Raw genomic sequence first — 19,664 nt, 5'->3', positions numbered from 1 at the left:
AAATCTCACTTAAAATTTCTGTAACAATGAAAAAGTGACTAGCACAATGTCTGGCACAGTGGCACACAATAAATGCTAACATTTTCCAACCCCACCTTAGAAGAGAAATGGGAATTATCACTCACTAAAGCATTTGCTAAAGCTCTGTTCACATCATGGAAAGAAGGTCATGATCAGCAGGATGGGTGGGGATAAACAGAGCCTTGTTTCCAAACCACGTATGTCCAGAACAACTAAACCCAGGAAGGATTTTTCATAACCTGAGAGTTAGGCCATTCCCTCTCCATTTTGTAGGTAAGGACAGAACTTCCCACTTAAAAAAAGGCACAGACACCAGGGCATGTGAATAACCAGGTGAGTTTGCATTCAGAATTATGGGGAAAGGGATAAATAAAATGTGGTCTATCCATACAATGGAATATTATTTAGCCATAAATAGACACAAAGACCTGACATATTCTACAACATGCATAAACCTTGAAAACATTATGTTAAGTGAGATAAGTCAGTCACAAAAGGACAAATACTGTATGACTCCACTTATATGAAACATTTAGAATAGGCAAATGTATAGAGACAAAGGTTTTTTAGTTTTTACCAGGGGACGAGAGAGGAGGAAAATGGGGGAATTATTGCTTAAGGGGTATTGGGTTTCTGTTGAAAATGGGTATTGATGATGGCTGCACAACATGATGAATATAATTAATGTTACTGAATTGTACATATAAAATTGGCTAAAATTGTATGATGGTTAAAGTGGTATGTTAACTTGGCTGGGCCGTGATTCTCAGTAATTTGGCAGTTACGTAATGATGTGATTTGGCAGTTATACAATGATGTAATCATCCCCCATTTTGTGATCTGATGTGAGCAGCCAATCAGTTGAAAAGGGAGTTTCCTTGGGGGCATGGCCTACATCCAGTACAGATGTTCTGGCAAATCTCTCGTGCTCTGGATCCTGCATCTGACTTGTCATCCTCTGACTTCCAGTTCTTGGAATATGAGCCAGCAGTTTGCTGCCTGACCTGCTGATTTTGGGTTTGTCAGTCCTGCAACCATGTGAGTCAGGAGAAGCCTTCAGCCTGATGCCTGATGCATGGATTTGGGACTTTCCAGCCTCCACAACCATGTTAGCCATTTCCTTGATATAAATCTCACTCTCTCTATGTATATGCATATATAATACACTTCACTGATTTTCTTTCTCTATCTCTAGAGGAACCCAGCCCAAGACAAATGGCAAGTGTTTCATTACATTATATACATTTTACTACAGAGAAACCAAAACTGGAATAATCAAGTGCAGGGCTAAGGAATGTGTATTGGTCAGCGGTTTTTCTGAGGCAGGCTTTGCCTTCAGGAATATTTTATGCTTGTCCTAATGACACCTGGTAGCGATGGCCATTTCCGTGTGCTTGTCTGACAGTCTACAGCACATGTTCCTGGGTGAGTCTTCAGTCTCCCATTGGATCAGTTCTCAGCCTCCTTAGTGAAACCTGCTGACCCCTAACTGCCAGCCCTCTACTAGCATTTCCTGTAATAATACTTGGACACCTGGGTACATTGTCCACAATGTTGCAGTAGTTTATGCAAGAGGGGATTAATTTTTGAAATAATCTCTGTAGTTAATTCATAACTTTAAAAAATTTCTCTGTTTTCAGTATTTCTTCTGGAGAGAGAGCTTCTAGCTTCCTTCACCTACTGCAGCTTCTCTTAGGAAATATAACTCCAGGGTAAGCCAGAGGCCACATGATTCCTGGGTCAAATTCAGTGCCTTCTGGCCAGAGTACCCGAGGGCTAGTGAAGGGGCCTAGGGCCAGTGTCATGGATTGAATTGTGTCCCCCCCAAAATATCTGTCAACTTGGCTATGCCATGATTCCCAGTATTGTGTGATTGTCCAGCATTTTGTCATCTGATGTGATTTTACTATGTGTGCAAATCTTATCTCTATGATGTTGATGAGATGGCATTAACGGCAGTTATGTTAATGAGGCAGGACTCAATCTACAAGATCGGATTGTGTCTTGAGCAATCTCTTTTGAGATATAAAAGAGAGAAGGGAGCAGAGAGACATAGGGACCTTATACCAACAAGAAACAAGAGCCAGGAGAACAGCGTGTCTTTGGACCCGGGGTCCCTGTGCTGGTAAGCTCCTCGACCAAGGAAGATTGATGACTAGGACCTTCCTGCAGAGCCAACAGAAAGTCTTCCCCTGGAGCTGACACCCTGCATTCAGACTTCTAGCCTCCTAAACTGTGAGAGAATAAATTTCTCTTTGTCAAAGTCACCCACTTGTGGTATTTCTGTTATAGCAGCACTAGGTGACCAAGACAACTAGTGATGAAAAGCGTGTGGGTGGAATTTAAGCTGGTGGTGTGACAGGCAGCTCTTGAGGATATGCAGCTGGTTGCTGTGTCATAAGCCAGGGTGATTAGCAGGGCCAGCAGGGGAGGAGCACTCTGCTGGAGGTAATTGAGGATTTTTAGGTGTTGATTTTTTTTTTCTTTTTAGAAATAACATTTCTCTCTCTCTCTTTTTTCTAATTATTTAAAATTATCATAAAGGAGAAGCTACCTCATTACTCTTCATTTTTTAAAGTTTCATAGCAATCTCATCATTTATTCTTTCAGATAAATTTTAGAATCATTTTTTAGTTCAAATAAACCCCACTGAGATTTTGATGTGATTACACTAAATGTCTGTAATAGTTTAGAAAGGATACTTATCTGTATAGGAATTTTCTCCTCCAAATACATGGTACTTCTCCCCAACACGCATATTTGCAGCCACGGAGAAGTCTGCCCTGCCATTCCCAGAAGCCCTGCATGCAGAAATATTGCTATTTCCTTCCCTCCCTCCTTAGTCAATACCAACTCACCTGCCCTGTGCCAGCCTCTGTTCTGAGAGCCTGGGACATGTCTTTAACTACATGATGCAAAGACCTTGGCCTTTCAGGGAGCTTACATGGGGAGGGAGGAGGTGAATACACAGTAGGTTGATCTTAAGTGTGGGAGGTTGCCCTCCAGCTCTGCTCCTCACTGTCAGAATTTGAAGTCTATACTGGGCTCTGACCATTGTCAGCATCACCTCTGGGCAGAAGCACCTGGAATAAACCCAAGTGGGACACGACCTCTGTCTTCAAAGGGCTGCCTTTCATCATGTGAGGGGGAATTTGACTTGTTTGCTACAGGTTAAAAATGCAGACAGGATTACTTGTTCCACATAAAGAGTAACATTCAATCCTCTGGCAGTGGAATGGGCACCGTCATCATGGCATGAGCAGGGGGAGGCTGTTCTGTTCACTCTGTGTGGTGTGGCTATTCCGATAGTGGCCAGGTATCAAGATAGATTCTGGGCTACCCAACCTTTAGGTGCCACTCAGCTCTGCATATCTGCAGGTGGTGACAGAACCAGGACATCCCCTAGAAGGGAGCAAATGCTGATTACCTTCCCATGGCACCCGTTTGCTTTGAAGCCCCTGAACGCATGTGAATCTTCACTTTCACCTACCTTTCTCCTTCCCCTCCAGTCTCCCCTAATTCAGCCAGCAGCCTTCCTCTCCATGACTCTGGAGACGCTCTGCTGCCTGTTTCTTCAGCCAGATGGCTGGTGTGGGTGGCTCAGTATTCCGCCATCTTCATCTTCTCCATCCTTGCATCCTTCCACGCTTCTTCATGAAGCTAGAAAGTTGGGGCCCATCCAGTCCCTGCCTCCTCCCTTCCCATCTCCTCAGTCATGAGGCCATGCTGGTTCCACCTCAAGCCTCAACCTTTCCCCATTCCCAAACGACTGTCCTCTTTAAACCAGCATATCTTTAACAGCTCCTTAACAGCCTCCCCTCTCACCTCCAGGACCTTCTCCCTCAGCCAGAGGGACTTTCTAGAGCAGATACCTACCAGCCATTGTCTCTGTGTGTTACCCCTCCAATCTTTATTATCCCATTTCTCCACTTCCTCCTAACTGATCCTCCACCCCCTGTTTGTCTGGTGTGGTGTAAAAGGAAGGTAAGAGTAACCGTCTCCTTGTTTAAAAATTATTTAAAAATAAGAAAAGGAGAATGGGGGGGGGACTTATACAGAGATGCACAAACATGGTACTTTACATATAATTCTTATAAAACTTCAATGAAGGACACATCATCATCCCTTGCCACTTTTTAAATAAGTCATGCAACTGAAGCTCAGAGAACTTAAAAACCTTCCCTGGGGTCTGAGACCAGTGCTACACAATGTCAGTGTTTGTATCTTTCTAGTAGGCATACAATGCTGTCTCTTGAACAAAAGAAAGCATAAAGGAAATAGAAATAAATTGGAAATAAGATGAAAAAAGCAAAGCCCTTTCATTCTTAGGTAAGACATGTTAAAGAGATCATTGTCAGGTATCATTTTGTACCATTTCTGCAGGATGCAGGGATGCCACAGTGTGCTGGCCTGTTGTGGAGTCTCACAACAGGCCAGGTGACAGAGCCGTGGATTTATATAAAGTGCGTCCCGTAAAAAGATCCCTGTGTTTTCCCAATGTCAATTGAGCATGAAAATGAATTTTTATGAGGTTTGAGCATCAAAGACTAGGCCTTCAACTTACCAGGATGGTCATTCCATTAACTATCACAAAAATTTTAAGCCCCACTGTCTTAGGCTGGGAAACCATGGTGACATAGTGGTTAAGTGCTACAGCTCCTAACCAGAAGGTTGTCATTTCAAATCCACCAGGTGCTCCTTGGAAACTTGATGGGGCAGTTCTACTCTATCCTATAGGGTCTCTATGAGTTGGAATCAACTCAATGGCAATGGGTTTGGTTTTTTTTTGGTCTCAAGCTGGGTTCTCTAGAGATGCAAAACCAATGATGCATATAAATATATATAGAGAGATTTATATTAAGGAAACAGCTCACGTGATTGTAGGGGTTGGAATGCCCCAAGTCCTTGGATCAGGATAGAGTCCTTTCCCAATGCGTGGAGCCACAGAAGCTGGTGAACCCAAAATGAGCAGGTTGGAAAGCAGAGATCCTGCTCACAGGTTGTGATGTCAATGAATCCCCAAGTTCAGCAGGAAAGACTGCAAGGTTTCTCCTGAGTCACTTAGCAGCAGGGGCTGCTGAACCCGAGATAGGCAGGTTGGGGAGCAGGACTCCTCGCAGGCCATGAGGATCGGTGAATCCCAAGATGGACAGGTAAGCTGCTAGCTCAAGTGCCAAGAACCAGAGGTCAGACAAGCGACAGCTGCTGGATCCAGAAGAAGCCAACAACCTTTGCAAGGTGAACAGGAAGGAAGTAGGTGGCGGAAGGCGGAGAGATAAAGGCTGAGGGTGCTGTGAGCCACCACAGGCCCCACTTCCTCAGGTACCACTCAGCAGATTCCGCTATGGGGGTGATCACATATCAAATTTCAACAGGAAAGTGATCACAACATTATACAACTGCCAAAACACTGAGAATTATGGCCCAGCCAAGTTGACACACAGTCTTAACCACCATACCCACTAAATGTAAGAAATTTTTATCAGTTTGCTTTCAATTTAATATGCACGCTTGTCTTTGTAATCAGCAGTCTTGCCTTATTTACTGTCCTTTCCTTTCATATGGTTTTCACTTCATGAATTTGTTAAGAGAGAAAACAGGGAGAAGACCAGTGAGATTCTTGTGAATGTGGCTGACACCTCAGCTGAACATGGTGGAGGTCTGGACACCTAACACTAACCCTAGAGGGAGATGGGGCACATGGTCAAGGCAAGTGGACAGATGAAGGGAGTCATGTGTAGGCAGCTAGGTGATTTTCCCAGGGTACTCGCCAGTAGGCAGCCCACTGGGGCTGGAACTCCCAGTCTCACGACTCTCAAGCTAGAGGTGGGTTGGAGGTTCCATGACACTGAGCTACCTCCTATACTTTCCTTAACGGAACCAATTAAATATATGAAATTGTGTATTTTTGTTTGTATACATCTTTGGCAAGTTCCATGCATGCTCAGACTGTGTCTTGTACATCTAAATGGGCCTCATGGCACCTATTATTAAGTTGGGCAAGTAGCAAGCTTTCAGAGAAGGTTCATCAGCTTGATTTGATTTTGAAAAATGAGAGGTGTGTTGATGTTTAAGGAATTACTGAGATGGAAAGAATATTGGACATTGTCTATTTAAATTTTCTTCTTTTGTTTCTTATTGAAAATTCTTTCTTAGACTATATTTTCTTTGTATATTTTTACATAATTTTGATCATACTTTTATACAATTTGAAAGTCTGCCCTTTTCACTTAACATTTTAATGCAATATTTTCTTTACTGAATGTCATTACAAAAGACTCCTTTTAATGCTCAGTCTTAGTCTAGAGTGTGTGTGTAAGTGTGCTTTGTGTGAGTGTGGCAACACATACATGGGTGTATGATTTAGAGTGTGTATATGCACAGATGAGTGGATGTATATGTGCTTGGGAGTATAGATGGCTTCAAGGGCACCAAGATCCAGTCCAACGTGCCTTTGTGCTTTTACTTATGGAACGCTTCCCCGTTACCAACACATCCATGAGCTCATCTAATTGTCAAAGTAGCCCCAGGAGGTGGGAAGAATGATTACATTGCTCTACAAAGAAGGAAAATGAGATTCAGAAAACAAACGGCTGTTCAAGATTACCCAGTTCAAGACTACCCAGCTAAAAAACCCAGCTAGTGAGGGACAAAATCAGAACACAAATTCAGGTATGCTGGTGCCCAAACTATTGTCTTTTTTTAATATGCCAATAAGATTTTCAGATATCTCAGCATGCACATTACCACAAACTGGGAGAAAAAGCTTGAGCTTAATCTGCTCTTTTTATAACTCAGAAATGATTAGATGTGGGAGACATTCTACACTGAGACTGCCTCATTATCATAACAAAGAAAGCCCTATTTCCAAAGAAGATTACATCCACAGTTACAGGAGTTAGGATTCCAACACATATTTTGGGGGGACACAATTCAATCCATAACACATATCTCTGGCGTACTAAGCACAATTCAACAAAGATTTGTGTTGTCTATTGTCACTTTCAAAGGGATCCTGCACACCATCTTGTTTGGTCCCACTTTTAAAATAAACATATTTATACCCATTTCATGAATGAGCTACAGATCACTTGTTCAATATCACGATCCTCCAGAGTACGTGCTCTCTTGGCCAGTACTGCCCAAAAGAAATACAATGTGAGCCACAGACTTAATGTTAAATATTTGTTTTCTAAAACCAAACTCATTGCTGACAAGTCAATTTTGACTCATGGCAACCCCATGTGTTAGAGAGCAGAACTGCTCTGTAGGGTTTTCTTGGTTGTAATTTTAATGGGAGGAGGTTGCCAGGCCTTTCTTCTGTGGTGCTGCTGCGTGAGTTTGAAATGCCAGCCTTTAGGTTAGCTGCTGATTACAATCCTCTTGCATCACCCAGAGATCCTAAATATTCTGGCAGCCACATTAAAAAATGAGAAATAAAAATAGTAATACATTTAAACCCAATACATCCAAAATATTACTATTTCAATATGTAATCAATATAAGAATTGTTAATGAGATATTTTGCATTCTTTTTCATGTTAAGTCTTTGAAATCCAATGTGTATTTCACGCTTAAAGCACATTTCAATTTGGACCGGCTTAGTAGCTTGTGGCTACCAGGTTAGGCAGTATAGACTTGGGGGGGGCATGTCCAACATGGCACCAAGTTTTATTAAATGACACTGCTGTAACCATCTGTAATATGACAGTAGTAATAGAATCAGGGAAACCCTGGTGGCGTAGTGGTTAAGTGTTATGGCTGCTAACCAAAGGGTCGGCAGTTCAAATCCACCAGGTGCTCCTTGGAAACTCTATGGGGCAGTTCTACTCTGTCCTATAGGATCGCTATGAGTTGGAATCGACTCAGTGGCACTGGGTTTAATAGCATCAGAACCTGTCTAAATTCATGGGGGATAATGACCAGAATCAAATCAAAGATGATTCCTACGAGGTGGAGATCAGACATACCTCCACTCTCCAACCTTTTTATCAATTCTGATTCCAGCCAATCTCCCGACAGCACTCTCTACTTCTCTGCTGGGTTCAATACTCTGTAGCAATGGCCACATAGAACTCACAGACTATACTTACAGTTAATGGTCTATTAAGGATTCCTGGATCTTATGGTATTTCTATCTCTAGCTTTTTAAGGAAGCACCATATCATTTTCCAAAATGGTTGTACCGTTTTCATTCCCACTAGCAGTGCATAAAAGTCCCGATCTCCCCGCAGCCTCTCCAACATTTGTTATTTTCTGCTTTTTGATTTGTGCCAGTAATGTCTGGGTGAGACGGTATCTCATCGTAGTTTTGATTTGCATTTCTCTAATGGGTAGTGATCTTGAGTATTTCCTCACGTGTCTGTAAGTTGCCTGAATGTCTTCTTTGGCGAAGTGTCTGTTGTTATACTTTGCCCATTATTTAATTGGATTATTTGTCTTTTTTTGTAGCGGTGTTGGATTTTCCTATAGGTTTTAGGGGTTAGGCCTCTGTCAGATTTGCCATAGCCAAAAAATTTTCCCAGTCTGTAGTTTCTCCTTTTACTCTTTTGGTGAAGCCTTTTGATGAGCACAGGTGTTTAGTTTGTAGATAGTTATCTAGCTTATGTTCTGGTGTTTGTGTATTGTTAGATATGGTTTGTGTTCTGTTTATGCTGTGTTAGGACCTCTAGCATTGACCCTATTTTTTCTTCTATGATCTTTATAGTTTTTGGTTTTATATTTAGGTCTTTGGTCCATTTTGAATTAGTTTTTGTGTATGGCATGAGATATGGGTCCTGTTTCATTTTTTTACATGTAGACATCTAGTTTTGCCAGCATCATTTGTTAAAAAGACTGTCTTTTCACCATTTAATGGAGTTTGGACTTTTGTAGGGTTAGGTGACTGTAGGTGGATGGATTTGCATCTGAGTTCTCGATTCTGTTCCATTGCTCAATGTGTCTGTCATTGTACCAGTACCAGACTGTTTTGATTACTGTAGCTGTATATCAAATTAGGTTCTGAGGTGAGGGTGTCTGAGTCTTCCTACTTTATTCTTTTTCTTCAGCAGTGCTTTACTCATTCGGGGCCTCTTTCTTTTCCACATAAAGTTAATGATTAGTTTTTCCATCTTGTTAAAGAATGCTGTTGGTATTTGGTTTGGGATTGCATTGTATTTATAGATTGCTTTGGGTAGAACCGACATTTTCACAATGTTGAGTTTACCTATTGACGAGCGTGATACGTTTTTTCATCTATGTAAGTCTCATTTGATTTCTTGCAGTAATGTTTTGTAGTTTTCTTTGTATAGGTCTTTTATGTCCTGGTTGGGTTCATTCCTATTTATTTTTTTAGGGGCTATTATAAATGTCATTGTTCTCCTGATTTCCTTTTCATGGTTCTCTTTATTGATGTATAGGAATCCAACTGATTTTTGTATGTTTATCTTTATCTTGTGACTCTGCTGAATCTATTAGTTCCAGTAGTTTTCTTGTGGAGTCTTTGGGTTCTCTATGTATAGTATCATATCACCTGCAAATAGGGATAATTTTACTTCCTTACCAATTTGGATGCCCTTTATTTCTTTTTCTTGTCTTATTTTTCTAGCTAGGACTTCCAGCACAGTGTTAAATAGGAGTGGTGATAAAGGGCATCCTTGTATTGCTCCTGTTCACAGGGGGAATGTTTTCAGCCTCTCTCCATAAAAAAATGATGTTGGTTTTTGGTTTCATATAGATGCCCTTTATTACATTGAGGAATTTCCCTTCTATACCTATTTTCTTGAGAAACCTTCTTCAGGAATAGATGTTAGACTTTATCGAATGCCTTTTCTGCATTGATTGAGATGATCATGTGATTCTTTTGTTTTATTTATGTGGTGGATTACATTGATTGATTTTCTAATGTTGAACCATCCTTGCATACCTGGTATGAATCCCACTTGGTTGGGGTGTATTATATTTTTATATGATGTTGAATTCTATTGGCTAGAATTTTGTTGAGAATTTTTGCATCTATATTCATGAGAGATACTGGTCTGTAATTTTCTTTTTTTGCGATGTCTTTGCCTGGTTTTGGTACCAGGGTTATGCTGGCATCATAGAATGGATTTGAAAGTATCCCTTCCTTTTCTATGTTCTGAAATGGTTTCAGTAGTATTGGTGCAATCTCTTCTTTCAATATTTGGTAGAATTCTCCAGGGTGGCCATTTGGGCTAGGGCTTCTTTTTTTTTTTTTGCTGTAAGTGTTTTTTTTTTTTTTTTTAATTCCCTTTCCAGTCTCTTCTCTTGTTTTGGGTCTGCTCAGATTTTCAACATCATTTTGTGTCAGTTTGGATAGGCAGTGTGTTTCTAGAAATTTGCGCATTTCCTCTAGGTTTTCAAATTCGTCAGAGTATATTTTTTCATAGTACATTGTTATGATCCATTTTATTTCTGTTGGGTCTGTTGTAATGTCCCCCATTTCATCTCTTATTTGGTTTATTTGTGACCTCTCTTGTGTGTCTTTTGTCAATTTGGCCAATGGATTGTCAATTTTGTTGATCTTTTCAAAGAACCAATTTTTGACTTTGTTGATTCTTTCTATTATTTTTCTATTCTCTATTTCATTTATCTCTGCTCTAATCTTTACTATTTTCTTTCTTCTGGTGGCTGTGGGTTTCTTTTGCTGTTCTCTTTCTATTTGTTTGAGTCATATAGCTAATATTTTGATTTTGTCCCTTTCTTCTTTTTTGATGTGTGCATCTATTGGTATAAATTGACCTCTGAGCAGTACTTTTGCTGTGTCCCAAAGGTTTGGTATGATGTGTTTTCTTTCTTGTTTGATTCTAGGAATTTTTTTATTCCATCTGTGATTTCTTCTATTATGCAATGGTTTTTAAGCAAGGTGTTATTCAGTTTCCATGTAATTGATTTTTTTCACTTGCTCTTCCTGTTATTAATTTCTACTTTCATGGCATTGTGATCAGAGAAGATGCTTTGTATTATCTCAGTGTTTTGGATTTTGTTGAGGTTTGTTTTGTGGCCTAAGGTGTGGTCTATTCTGGAGAACATTCCATGAGAGTTGGAAAAGAGTGTGTACTTTGCTGCTGTTGAGTGGAGTGCTCTATTTATGTCTATGAGGTCAAGTTGGTTGATTCACACTCACACTCTTGCACACTCTTACTCTCATACACACTCACTCTTGCACACTCTCTCACTCTGTCTCACACATGCTCACACTCTTGCATACACTTTTCTGTCACACCCTCACATCCTTGCACACAATCTCTTTTTTCTCACACACACTCATACTCTTGCATACACTCTCACTCTTTCATACACACTCACACTCTCATATGCACTCACATTTGCACATACTCTCTTGCTCTCTCATAAACACTAACCTTGCACACATTCTCACTCTCATGCATTCATACACAGCCTTTCATCCTCTCTCTCATACACACTCACACTCTTACACACATTCTCTCTCACACACATGATTATACGGTAGACTGACAGGATCCTAGGATTTGGAGTCAGAAAGACAAGCTCCATTCTGGCTCCACCACTTCCTGAGTCTGTTTACTTATTTGTGAAAGAGAAATTAAAATATCAATCTTTACACAATCATTGTGGGAAATCTATAGGATGGTCTTTATGTAGTGGTTAATAGTAGATATTTAACAAAATTAGTGGTTAGTAGAAGATTATTAATAACTCTCTTGATATTTTTTGCAGTGCCCATCACAGAACTAGTCACAGAATTAGGTTGCCCAGCAAATTCCTAATGTCCTGTGGGTTGATTTCTGGTGTTTTCACCACTGAATGTCACTTGGTTCTATCCTGTTTCAGGGTTATTCTAATTTGTGATCACAGTAGAAACAGATGGAAAGCCCAGGACAGGCTCTCCTCTTTTACATAGTCATCTGGTCAAGTTGTGTCCTTTCTGGACACATTTCATTGGCTTCCCAGTTCCTTCTGGAGAAAGTCCATACATCCTAACTGGGAATGTTTGGGTATCCATGACCTGATGCCTGTTTCCTCTGTTTCATCTCCACGTATACTTTTTTCTAACCATATAAAAATAGAAGATTATGGAATTCACTATTCATTTTTTCACATCTCCTTATTTTGTTCTTGCAATTGACTCTACCTAGAATTCCCTTTTCTCCATTTGCTCATCCAGCTAAATCCAGATCAAGCACCACCTCTTCCAGGGAGCCTTTCCTGATACCCCAGCTCTGTCAGGTCCCTCTTCTAGTCCCCACAGATTTCTCCACCTGTGTGGGCTCATTCATTGTGACATGCAGTGACTTTATTGAACTGTGACTTAGCTGGTCATTTTCCTGCTTTGTGACTGTGATGTGATTGAGGACTGAGACTTGTCCTCTTCATTTGTGTCCCTTGTCCCTGCTTTTATTCCTGACATACTGTAGGTCATGTGGATGCTGCAGGTAGAAATGACTGAGGTGGAGCATTTCATTCTTCCTGTAGCCATGCAATTTTGCACCATGCAAAGACAATTTCCCCTGTTCTGGATCTAGAACTGTGAACAGATACAGACTGCAATGTGATAGTTGTCAAGGACAATACACTCTGAACAAGGAGATCTGCACTTCATGCTCAGCTTTGCTGTTGCTAATTCTCTGTGTGATGCTGGACCCTTCAAAACATCTCAGTTTTCTCTTCTGAGAATTGAGAGCCTGAGCTAAATCATGGTCAACAAGTATGAGCTATACGAGTACACTGAACATGGGCTATCTATGCCTTTTGGGTAATCCAAAGACAAGCCTACTGGGAACTATTCCCATGTTAACTGCCCAGAGTGCTCTTGCCCGAAGAGACCAACACGAGTGAGAGAATCCTGCTCACTCTTGTACTCATACTGCCACTTCTAACTGACTAAATTTGGCAAAGGAGATTAATCAGGTTCAAGGCTAAGATGTTACCAAAATAAAATATCTTTATGTTTCCTTAACATATGCTTCCCTCCAGCCCAAAGAAGCAAATCTGGCTTTCGCTTTCTTGTTTTTCCTGCTTCCCCCCCCCGCCCCCCCACCATTTTTGCCTTTACTGCTCTGTTGCCTTGGCCTAGAATACCCTTGCTTTCTCTCTCTCTGCATATACAAATACTATTCACCCTTCAGAGCTAAGATCAAAACCACCTCCTACATGAGTCTTCCTCAAATAACCCCAAACACAGAGCAGTTTTCTTCTCTCTCCCTGTGGTCTCACAGCTATTCATTTGTCATCAGCTCTACATTACTGCTTTATGGTCACTTGTCTTTGTGTCTTCTGTTAGCTCCTGGAAGGCAGGGCCTATGCCTTGTTCATCTTTGTACCTGTAATCCACAGCCCTACCACAAGTGAAGAATTTTCAACATGCTGTGGACTTCCAGAGGAATGAAGAAACCAGTCTTAGAAGAAATACAACCAGAACACTCCTTAGAAGCTTACTTTGTACATGTCATCAGAAAAGATCAATAGCTAGAAAAGGACATCACTGTTGCTAAAGTGGAGGGTTGGTGAAGGCAAGGGAGGCCCTCGGTGAGATAGATTGATACAGTGTATGAAACAATGGACTCCAACATAGTAACAATCATGAAGGTGACACAGGACTGGGCAATATTTTGTTCACATCTGGAGTTGAACAAGTGTGGTTTATTGCTCAGTGCATTGGGAACTATGGGATATCTCAGTAAGAGTGTATTAGAAAAGACAGAGATTTGGGCTTTGGTTGGGTGATTATGAGGAGGGTTTAAGGAAGCTGGGCTTTGTTCTGGATTGGATGCTGTCAGGAGGCAAGGACAACTTTATGACTGTGTGTCTTAACAAGTCTTACCTACAGGGAAGGCAGACTAGAGGGAGACTAATAATTATAACTAGCGAAGAAGCAGCGCTCACTCATATTAGCTAGGAGAGGGAGATGTTTGGCTTTTTGTGATTTGGACTGTTCCTGTTTTGTCTGCAGTCATGATTCTGGAGTGCTTTTATTTTTGTTTTGATCCATCACAGTCGCAGAGTGACCTTGTCTGATGTTGATGTTCTGTGAAATTGTTATGTTCGGCAGGAGACACCACTGCCCACCTGTGAGTGCCCACAAAAAAAAAAAAAAATGATACCAAGGGCTGCATTTTTCTTTCTCGGAGGTAAAAGACATTGCTACAGTCAGTGTAGCAGCTTCGCAACTGCTTGGCTCTCACATGGCTCTGCTTCTCTGCCAGGCCGGCTCTCAGCTAGCATCTCTTTCAGCTGCCAGCATCTCTCTCAGCTTCAGCTTTTTCACCCCTTAGCCGGCATCTTTCTCAGCGGCAACCTCTTTTAGCAGGCTGGGAGGGGCCTCTGTGTTCCAGAAGGCATGGTCTCCTCCTGGGTGCTGTCAACCAGGAAGCCTTTCAAGCCTCTATTTCAGCAGTTTCTATATCCCTGCCCTCATTAGTTATGAGGCGGGGCCTCCCTCATCAGACCATAGTTCAATCAACCCTCAATTACCTATGACATGTCCATCAACTCAGGTCTTGTACAAAAGTAACATTTTCTGCCGACAGAGACTGGCTTCTTCCCTGGGCAAAATTAACAAAACCTCTGGGGGTAGAATGCACCTTGGTAGGTTCCCCAAGCTGCTTCTCCAAAGAACTAGGGCAAAGGTAACAACTCCTCAGGGCTTAGGGGGAAAATTTCCCAAGATGTTTTTCCAAAGAACCAAGGAACATTGCACCACAGCACCCCCTCACATCTCAGGGGCGCTTATGTTTTCTTAGGACAACCCCAGGTCAGGCACTTTTCACCCCTCTGTTCCTTCCTTAGTCCTCACCTATCAACCTGGGCCAAAGAGATGGGAAAAGAAACAAGGAAGTTTCTTTGTTTCTAAGGGAGAACAATAGGTGTATCCTTCAGGATGTCATGTCATGCTTTGCTACTGGAGGCCTTGTCGGAAGCCAGCCTTGGAGAGAAGCTCACACAGTGGCCAGCAAAGTGGAGAAGGCAATGGACACCAGGTTCCTGATGATATGCCAGGAGTTCCACACCCATAGATTCCTAGTTATGCGAGCTATAATTACCCCTATTGGTCTAGCCAGTTTGGGCCAGGCGTCATAGCTTGCAGCTGCAAATGTCCTGCTACTTTGCCAAAGGGCACGGGATTGAGATGATCCCTCTGGCAAACCCAAGACTGGGAACATGGAGGCCAGTGAGGAAACTGCTACAACGGGAACATGAGAGGTTTAGTCGATGACATCAGAATGCAGAGCAAGGGCAAGTGGGAAAGTATGGTAGGCAGAATCAACGACTCATGCAGTAAATTGGAGGGGCGTCTGGTAGCAGGGCAGGGAGATGGTCATTGCAGGGGCTTGTCAGGAAGGCAGGCCAGTAAGCCCCCTGGCATGGGAAAGGGGGGCGCCAAACCCAGATTAAAGACTTCGTGAGGCCCAGAGCCACTCCCACTTTTTCAAACTTTGACGAAGTTCACAAAATTAGAAACTTATATTCAATTAAGCTTTGGTTATTTGTGGGATTAATTACTTCCCACCACAATGTCTTGGTTGGTGTCTCTCCAATCATTTTTCAGCATGTGATGAGCACGGGGGTGTCTCTGTGTGTATCTCTGGAATTCAAAATAACTTTTGGCTCAGTCTTTCCCTTTCTTTGCTCAAAGAACTTCCCACAGAGAAATATGTCATTTCATTTCTGGTCATGGAAATCACCAAAAAAGGAGAAAGAGCAAAGAATGTCTATTACGAGCTAATGCTCATCACAGGCACAAAGTGACAGCCAATCTGAACTTGTCACCCTCCCAACTCCCCCACCCCACTCCACCCTGGGGGGAGCTCTCTCTCACATGCTCACTGGCACACCACACACAGACACACACATGCACACACTCAAGTTCACAGACACAGGTAGACACACATGCTTGTGCACACATATGGGCATGTACAGGTACACTCAAACTTTTCCATGGCTCCTGTGTGGGGATTCTTGGCTGAGGACTCAGGGGATGCTGGAGAGGGGCTGTACATATTACTTCTGGGGGAGGGATAGTTCCGTAAACCATACTGTTTGCATTACATTATGGCAACATGCTTGAAACTCCATTTTAAAGAATTTTGGCATTTCAATGCTGATGGGGGTCATGACTTGTACCTGAGATCTGGAGGCAGAGTGCATGAAGCCCTCTGGTTTTGGGTCCTTATCTCTTGCCTCTTTGGTTGGTATTCCCATGTCTACACCCCAAGTAACTGGTAGTTCCCAGCACTGAGCCTACTTATTCTCGATGTTCATTTTGTCCAGCTATCTCCATCTTCACCTGCTGTCTTAGTTTCTTAGTGATGCCTTAACAGAAATACCACAAGTGGGTGGCTTTAACAAACGGAAATTTATTTTCTCACAGTTTAGGAGGGTAGAAGTCCAAATTCAGGGCTCTAGGGGAAGACTCTCACTGTCCACTCTGTGTCAGTTTTTCTAGTGTTCTTCTTGATACTCTTTGGTGATCTTCACTTGACATCTATGTTTCTCACATTCATCATTGCTTGCTTATGTGCCTAATCTGCTTCTTTTGTATCTCAGAAGTGATTGGCTTAAGACATTCCCTATGCTGATATGGATAACATTGTGAAGAATGGGAATTCCAGAACACTTAACTGTGCTCATGCAGAATCTGTACATACTCCAAGAGGCAGTCATTTGAACAGAACAAGGGAACACTATGTGGTTTAATAGCAGGAAAAGTATGCATCAGGGTTGTATCCTTTCACTATACTTACTCAACCTGTATGCTGAGCAAATAATCTGAGAAACTGAACTATATGAAGAGGAAGAAGACATCAGGATTGGAGGAAGACTCATTAACAATCTGTGATATGCAAAAGACACAACCTAGTTGCTGAAAGTGAAGAGGACTTGAAGTACTTATGGGTGAAGATCAAAGACTACAGCCTTCACTACAGATTACACCTCAACACAAAGAAAACAAAAATCCTCACACTGGACCAATAAGCAACATCATGATAAAGGGAGAAAAGAAAGATTGAAGTTGTCAAGGATTTCATTTTACTTGAATCCACAATCAAGACCCATAGAAGCAGCAGTCAGGAAATCAAATAATGTATTGCATTGGGCAGATCTGCTGTAAAAAACCTCGTTAAAGTGTTAAGAAGTAAAGATGTCACTTTGAGGACCAATGTGCACCTGACCCAAGCCATGGTGTTTTCATTCACCTCATATGCGTGTGAAAGCTGGACAATGAAAAAGGAAGACTGAAGAAGAATTGATGTCTTTGAATTATGGTGTTGGGGAAGAATATTGAATGTACTATGGACTGTCAGAAGAATGAACAAACCTGTCTTGGAAGAAGTACAGCAAGAATGTTCCTTAGAAGCGAGGATGGTAAGATTTTGTCTCATGTACTTTGGACATGTTATCAGGAGGGACCAGTCTCTGGAGAAGGACATCATGCTTGGTAAAGTAGAGGGTCAGTGAAAAACAGGAAGACCCTCAAGGAAATGGCTGCAACAATGAGCTCAAACATAGCAACAATTGGGAGGATGGCACATGACTGGGCAGTGTTTTGTTCTGTAGTACATAGTGTCACCATGAGTTGGAACCGACTCGAGGGTACCTCACAACAAGAACAGCAACAACATACTGATATGGCCTCATTAACATAACACAGATAACTGTATTCCCAAATGAGATTACATCTACATGCATAGGGGTTAGGATTTACAACACGTAATTTTGGGGGACAAAAGTCAATCCATAACAACCATTCTTGACATCTCTGTGAAGGAGGTGTTATATCCTTGTGACATCCTCTCAGCACCCTCTGCTTGGTTCTTGACTCATGCCTGGGTGCGGCCTGCCCTTACGCGAACCCAGAGCACAAGCCTAACCTGGTTGAGACGCGGTGTCTACACAGAGTAGAAGCCTCGTGGACTGCCCCTTACTCTCCCACGTCCACCATCATGACAGCCACAGTGTTAATACATCTTGTTGAGGGTCTTCCTCTTTTTCAGTGACCCTCTACTTTACCAAGCATGATGTCCTTCTCCAGGGACTGGTCCCTCCTGATAACATGTCCAAAGTATGTCAGACAAAGTCTCAACATCCTCACTTCTAAGGAGCATTCTGGTTGTACTTCTTTCAAGACAGGTTTGTTCATTCTTTTAGCAGTCTGTGGTATATTCGATATTCTTTACTAACACCATAATTGAAAAGCGTCAATTCTTCTTCAGTCTTCCTTATTCATTGCCCAGCTTTTGCATGCATATGAGGCAATTGAAGATAACACGGCTTGGGTCAGGCGTACATCTTTGCTTTTCAACACATTAAAGAAGTCTTTTGCAGCAGATTTGCTGAATGAAATAAGTCATTTGATTTTTAAAAACTTTTTTTTTTCTTTTTTTAATTGAACTTCAGATGAAGGTTTACAGAATAAACTAGTTTCTCATCAAACAATTAGTACACACGTTGTTGTATGACATTGGTTAACAACCCCATGACATGTCAACACTCTCCCATCTCAACCCTGAGTTCCCTATTACCAGCTTTCCTGTTCCCGCCTACCTTCCAGTCCCTGCCCGTTTAGTCCTGTTTTGTTGCATGGGCCTGTTCAATATTTAGCCAAAGGGTGAACCTCAGGAGTGGACACATTACTGAGCTGAAAGGGTGTCCAGGGGCCATACTCTCAGGGTTTCTCCAGTCTCTGTCAGGCCAGCAAGTCTGGTCTTTCTTTTTGAGTTAGAATTTTGTTCTACATTTTTCTCTAGCTCTGTCAGGGACCCTCTACTGTGATCCTTGTCAGAGCAGTCAGTGGTGGTTAGCTGTGCACCATGTCATTGTACTGGTCTCAGTCTGGTGGAGGCCATGGTATACGTGGCTCATTAGTCCTTTGGACTAATCTTTCCCTTGTATTTATAGGTTTCTTCATTCTTTCTTGCTCCTGAAGGGGTGAGACCAGTGGAACGTCCTAGACGGCTGCTTATAGGCTTTTAAGAACCCAGACACTACTCACCAAAGTAGAATGTAGAACATTTTCTTTATAAACTCTGTTATGCCAGTTGAGCTAGACGTTCATTGAGACCATGGTCCCCACAGCCCTCAGCCCAGCAATTCAGTCCCTCAGGGAGTTTAGATGTGTCTATGGAGCTACCATGGCCTTGCCTTGTACAGATTGTGCTGGCTTCCCCAGTACTGTGTACTGTCTTACCCTTCATCAAGGCTACTGCTTATCTTTTGTCTATTGTTTTTTCACCCCTACCCCTCATAATCATCAAATATTGTTTCTTTTTGTATGTAAATCTTTTCACGAGTTTTGACAGTAGAGGTCTTATACAATATTTGTCCTTTTGTGATTGATATTTCACTCAGCATAATGTCTTGCGTGGAGTTCCTTTTGTTTTTGTAGATTTTGGTTTTATTGAGACTCTATGCTTTTCTTCTTTATTTTGTTGATTAGGTTTGTTAACTTTCTTTGTGGTTACCTTGAAATTTACCCTGATCTTCCTAGGTTTGAACTAGTCTATTATTACTTTTTTCTCTTTTTTTTGGCTTTATTATTACTTGGTATTGCCTTTGCCTTCCTCACCATTAGAGAGTTCTATACTTACACCATTTACATTTGTTGTCATTTACAGATTAACTTCTCTGGTTCCCTGTTGCAATTGTTTTGGTTTTGGAACGTC

This window comes from Loxodonta africana, chromosome 8 (genome assembly GCF_030014295.1).
Source record: "Loxodonta africana isolate mLoxAfr1 chromosome 8, mLoxAfr1.hap2, whole genome shotgun sequence".
Lineage (NCBI taxonomy): Eukaryota > Metazoa > Chordata > Mammalia > Proboscidea > Elephantidae > Loxodonta > Loxodonta africana.
Note: the sequence above shows the minus strand (reverse complement) of the source record.